The following is a 6,942-nucleotide window of genomic DNA, read 5'->3' on the forward strand; positions in this document are numbered from 1 at the left end:
AAATGAGCCTAGTATTCGGCCGATTATACATGTTGATCAATTAATCAGACCAAAAAATTAAGAATTTCACAGTACGATTTTTTTTTTCCAGATAGAAACTTATTCTTAAACACTAAAAGAATTGGGCAGATGATGATTGAATGTAATAATTAACTATTTTTTTAAATACTCACAAGTATTTTTTTATTAAATGAAATTATGTTTAAAGTATGATCGAATACTAAATATAGATTTTTTTTCAACAAGTTTTTAAACTTTCATATTCGATAACATGAAGGGAATTGATCCGCTGCCAATTCTTGGCATTGTTTTAAATTTGAATGGTCTAAATTTGTACTTTTTTAATTCATAAATTTTTACTGAGTCATATATATTTAGAAAAATTATATTTTATTTTGTATCTTGTGTCTATTAAAATAAAAATGCTTAAAACATAATAATAAATCTAAATCACCTTCATTTCAATCTGGACAATCTAGAATTCTTGATGCTACTGTTAAAATATAATTACATTAGATAAAATGTGATACAAGAGTAATCTACAATTTACAAGAAATAGGCCTGCTTTGAAGTTTACTCGTCTTATTGGAAATCTAATGATTTGCTTTGTTCTTAGCTAGTTGGCTTCTTTGCCTCGAAAGTGTTAACCCAAGCTGATTTTTCTTTAGCATATAATCAAGAATATTACTTAATTATTGGTTTAAAGAATTATTTTTTCCCCACCTGTCCATCTAAAAATTGAACCGACTTAGTCTCCTTTAGCTAGCTACGAACATATACCATATACAATTATTTGTTTTGGTAGACGGAAAACTTTACACAATCTTACGTTACATTTTCTTTTGGTATTTTAAGGTAATTTCGTTTGTAATTAATATTTTTTTATTTGGAAGCAATCAGTATTTTTAAAAGTTACTGTCATTATCCTTTATGATGTCTGTTAGAAAAAATGACATATTCCTTTTTTTGATAAATAAAAATATGATATATCCCAACCCTTCATCAATCATCATATTATATATTCTGATTCCCTTCAGATGTGTATACTTGAAGCTAGAAATACTGGGAAGTAAAATCGTATAGAAGAAGGGAGATATCCGATATGTATTGGATATATACCCCATCACGTACGGGATAAGGTTATTTATTTATTTATTTATTTTCCTGAGTAAAAAGTTCACCGAGTGGATTGATTAGAAGAAAGTTTTGGGGGGGGGGGTATCACTGGGTAGAACAATGTCAATATAATGAATTGATGACAGGATTAATTGGATCGCCTCAGTGAGGAGCTCCTTCAATTAATGAAAATCAATTCATCAATTAATATTAAAGATCTTTGTTTATTTTTAGGGGATAATATAAGTTATAGTCACCGGATAACTTTTTTTTCAATTATATATCGACTTAGTCTCTGAACGTTGGCATAATTTGGTCCTTGTAATTTATAGAGTTAATAAATTAGAGCAAAACTTAAATACTTAATTTTATATATTTAATATACTTTTATCCAGTTAAATCAAAATAAGTGAAGTTTAATGTGTTAATAATATTAATAATAATATTTTGCTGCTATTACAAAATTAATAATTATAAAAGGTTTACATATTTTAATTTAATTAAAAATAAGCACTTTAAATATATAAAGCTTAGTATTGTTCCCAAACGTCAAAAAAATATAAGGACTGAATTATATGTTTCAAATAAAAAAGTTATAAAGATTGAATTTTTTTAAGTCAAAGTTCAGGAATTCAATTGATAATTACTTAATTGCTATCCTTACTGTCATCTTTACCAAAAATGCTCTAACTAAATATGGAAAAAAAACATTGATCCAATATTACGTATCTCCTCAAAGATCTCTCAAACATAATTACCCAATTGCTTTGTAGACTTATGGAAATTAAATGACTGATAACCATAAATAAGAAAAGCTTACTCCCTTCATTCAAAAATGTAAAGAATTTTTGAGGAGTTGGATGTTAAAAAATATAAGATATTTTTAGTCTTTTGAGGTGTAATTATTGTCTTTTTTTTTTTCAAAAGTGTCTCTATTAATAATAACTTCATATTGATTATAGCATATTTAATAAAAGTAAATATAGAAAGACAGGGTTACTTGGAAAGCAAGTAACTACTTCATTAAAAGTAAGATCCGATTAAAAATGTCTTATATTTTTAAACGAACGGAGTATAAAAAGAGACAAATCAATTGAACGTATTCTACCTCGAGGGGAAAAAAAAAACAAAAACAAAAACAGCTGCACGTAACGAAAGCAGCATATGTGAATAATTACATACAAAGAAGATTAATATTGCTTTGCTGATGTAAGTTATTAAATTTACCAAACAAATTAAACTTCTGATGATGAGCAATAAGATATGCTCGAACTTATTGCAGCCCCAAATTTAAATGATCTTCATGACTATTTATGCTTAATGAAAACTTAGAAGCACAGACAAAGTGATTATTAACAGGTACGTAAAATGAGAATTTTATTCTCACTTACTTATAAGGTACACAACCAGAAGAAGATGCTAGTTGCACATGCAGAACAGTATTCCTCAGCTGCAGAAAACCTTCACATTAGAAAGTTTCTGAGCTGCTTGATACTTAACTTATATCCATAGAAACATATAATACAAGAGTATAGCAGCATACATGAAGCAGACCTGACACGTAGAGTACGAGAGTAGCAGCAGCTTAATGCGTAGTAGACCTAGTTGATAAAGTTAAAGGCAACACATACAAAAGTGGGCAAGGCTTAAGGTTTGAAGTTGAATCGTCCCCATCGAGTTGGTGGTTTAGGCTTTGGATGACTCACAACGCTGACTCCAAAGGAAGCAGAAGTATCCGTGCAACTGAGGATGAGTGCAAGAGGAGGATCAATATCCCTCGTCTTATTGCCATTAACGGTCCTTGTGCCAGGACCATAGAACTTGTCTATCAGAGCAAAACCATCCAAACCAATCTCTCTCAGGTTTGCAGGTGGTGCCATATCTGAAACAGCAAGCTAGAGAGTAAAGGGGCTAGTGGGAAGCTATATATATAATCTGTGTTTATCTGGTTTCCTGCTTTCAAGATTGAAGCTTGAGTTCACTCATATATATAGATAGCACATAGCAGAGTGGTTTTCTTCTGCCATCGGAGGAAGCAAATAATGATTCTACTATTATGGTTTAAAAGAATCTTTTCTTGCCGTCGTGCCTAACTTTTCTTTTGGCACATAAAATCAGTCATATTATTTAGGGCAGGTAGGAATGCATGTCTGTATTCCAAGTTCTATATCTAATCTGTTTAGCTTGTGGTTTCAATGCCATATAGAAAATTTTAGATTCTGTATCTCATCGCACTTTCAGTTGTAATCTCATGCATGTCTCTATTATATTTATACATTGCGTGCTCCCCACTAATATATAACATCTAGAAATGAAAAATGGTTTGAGCCTTACAAGTGGGAGCTAAATCTTTCAAAGGCGATTTAAATATCTAAAAAAATGTAACCTCATTTTCGATACTAATTAATTAGAAAATAAAATTGGAACTTTTATTGAAACTCCTTTTATTTAATTTATAATTAAACCGTAATATAAAACTTGATCGGTGAAGGAATATATTCATTTTTATCCTCAAGCTAGTTCATGAATGAATTAGGAAGGAGACAGAGAAGCTCTCTGAAGTACTTCATTTATTTATCTTTATATGCTTTTTCTTAGGTAACGTAAGCCCCATGACGTACGAAGCTGCGATGTTGGAAACAATATGAAAGGAACAACCCACCAAATCAAATATTCATTTTTTAAAAAAGGGAAAAAAAAGAGAAAAAAAATCCGCCCCCACCCCCCACCATTTGATTACTCAATTATTGTTGTGATCAAACCTTGGGTATATGTTGGTAAAAAAAAAAAAAAACCGTGGGTATTTGAAAGTTGGACCGACGCATAAAATTATAAATGGCGGTTCTTAACTTACTTCGTTCTTGAGAAATGGTAATGATCTACCTTGTTTCAAATTATATGGTCAAAAGTCAAAGGGAAGAATAATGTCAAAGTGGGACGATACATGGATCGAACTTTTGCTTTTTCTCTTGTCATGATCTTATCTTTAGCTTGTACATCTATATATTTAAAATAAGTTCCAGATTTGGTCGGCCTAATTATTGATCTCATTCCAAAAAGTGACACGTAGCTGACATTTGGTAAAGATCAGATTATAGAAACAAAAATGAAAAGTGTACTTGGTTTATATATAGAAAAATAAATAAATACTTCTTTAAAATGATGTAAATAGAAGAGGAGTATATATAAATAAAAGGGAAAAATCCCCCCCACCACAAACCCGCCTTAAGGATTTTACGAGAGAAAAGAAAACAGGAAAAGAGAAGATGGAAGGAAAGAAGTGAAAATTAAGGGCCTGTTTAGTGTTTGTTTTCATTTTTTATTTTTAAACACTGTTTTGTAGTATAATTTTTAAAATTATTTTCAGAACAAAATCAAATGAAAATGCGTTTTGTCATGTTAATTTAAAAACAGATTTAGATTTAACAAAATATATTGATAGTGATAGTTATAGGCAGTTAATTGTAATAATTTAATAATAAAAAGTGATCAAGGTAATTATAATTTTTAATAATTTAAAAATAAAAATAAAATGAAAATAACTTAAAGTTATTTCTATTTTTTTTTGTTTTTAAAAACAAAAAATGAAAACGACTTCAAAAACAATTAAATCAAAAACACTTAATCAAATAAGTTTTTTAAATTTTTCTGTTTTTAAAAATAAAAAACAAACAAGCCCTAAAGAAAATGTTTTCTTTCGTCGTTTTCTATAAGAGTACAAGAGAAATATACAGAAAAAAGTGATTAGTTTTCCAATAACAATAATCTATACGGAAAAAAGTGTCTGTTTTTTTTTTGACTTATTTAGGAAAATTTTTTTGAAAAGAAATATTTCTCCAAAATTTTCTCCACTTTCAAAGAAAAATCTCTAGAGGAAGAAAAGCATGCGTACATATTTGTTCTGTTTTTTTTTCTTTTTCTCCTTGTTTTCTTTTAAAGAGATCATAATAAATACTTTTACCAAAAAAGCGAGATCATAATATCTATTTTTCCATCTTGAATAGATGTCGATCGTCTAGTTTTAATCTCCCTTCGCTTTTCTCCCAATTCAAAAACTAGTTATCACACCGAACCCTTCAACTTCGATATTCCTCAGCTCCGCCGGAGATGCCAATGTCGTCGGAACCCTAACACTAACTTTCACTTATTTATGATCTGATTTCTCTTTCTTAATTTGGTTTCAAGTTCAAGCCTTCCTTTTTATAGGGACGATCACGGCATTGTTAATGTGAAACCAAAGAGAATATTTATCAGTTACTATGGATTACAAGATTCATTTCAAGTTACTTATGTGCACTATGCTGCCTAGGGATTTAAATCCTTCAAAATTGATATCCATATGAATTTAATTATGTGAAGTTTGTTTAATATTTTCACTCATTTTATTTGTTTAATAAAACATAAAATCTTAACTTTCGTCCTTAAAAAGACAAACTAATATTCTTCATATAATTCACCGCTTTTCAACTTAATAGGAATTAAATTAATAGTTCTAATTTGAGCACGTTATATAATATGATGATGGTGTTATATATTAAAGAATATTTCATAAATGCCATTGATTCTTTAAATTATTGTACCAGTGGGAATAATAGTGTATTAGGAAGAATGTTTTTGTAGAAAAGAAAATTTCGGAGAAACAGAGAAATGTGCCACAAGTAAATTAAGGTTAAAGCCTTTTAGCAAATTTTGGATTTAAATCTTCTGAAGTTTTGTAAAGTTTTTTTTTTAAGAAAGAGAGAGAATATTTTTATTTATCTAAAATGTAATAAAATAGTAAAAAAAATTTACCTTAATTCATTAATCTCAATTTCAGAGAATTTAAATTCAGCTGATTTCCTATTATTCTTTTTCCTCTTTTCGCACTCATAATATTCTTCATTTGGGCCCGCACGGTGCCAACCTCTTCATTCTTCAACAATTTGATATTTAAAATTTTATTTTTCTTGTATTTATTTTTAACTCTAAATTACATCAAGTTTTAATTATTTAGATTTAGATTTGTTGTAAGTGGACTGAAGCCCCAAATTCATGATGCCTCTTCTAAACTTGGTTATTTGGGCTAGCTCGAACCTGCTAGAAAAAAAGTTAAGGGCGCTCTTGATTATATAAGTTTTTTTTAAAAATAAGATACTTTAAATTCAATTTGAATAAGCTCAATATAAATAAGTATGACTTTTGAAATTACTGACTCTATATGTATATAGAGTTAGTAATTTAAACCAAACCCAATAGGCCAGCTTAAACTCACTCGAAAAAGTTAGGGTTGAGCTTGATCATAATAACAATTGAAAACTATTGATAAAAGAATGAAAACTATTACCAAAAACTAAATACAATATTTTTGAACTTGTACTTATTCCAATATTACCTATTATAAAAGTAAATAATTTTTGCACTCTATAGCCACATATTTAAACAACTGCAAGCAACAATTCTCATATCAACCTATTGCAATATTTTAAAATGCTGCCTGTCATGTTGTAATGGACAACAATAAAGAAATATTGTATAGATATAAAATAGAAAAAGTTTGGAATTTTTATTCGTACTTGATATTCAAACTCTAAACCTCATGGGAGTCAGAAGTCACTGTTGCTAGTTTTCCAAAGAAACTATCATGTCACTTAGTGCAAATTTTTTTATATATAGATAATTTTTAAGTAGTTTTTTAATTTAACTAATTAATAATTTAAAAAATTAATCAATTATTATTTAATTAACAAAAGTATAACAAAAATATTGAAAGGTGTAAAAGTAAATGGGTTTTAGGTATAAAAATACAATACACAATGGTTATTAAATGTTGCAAAAAGAAACATTTAA

Source organism: Prosopis cineraria, unplaced genomic scaffold (assembly GCF_029017545.1).
Source record: "Prosopis cineraria cultivar Desert tree isolate PC_DT_omini unplaced genomic scaffold, ASM2901754v1 PC4, whole genome shotgun sequence".
NCBI lineage: Eukaryota > Viridiplantae > Streptophyta > Magnoliopsida > Fabales > Fabaceae > Prosopis > Prosopis cineraria.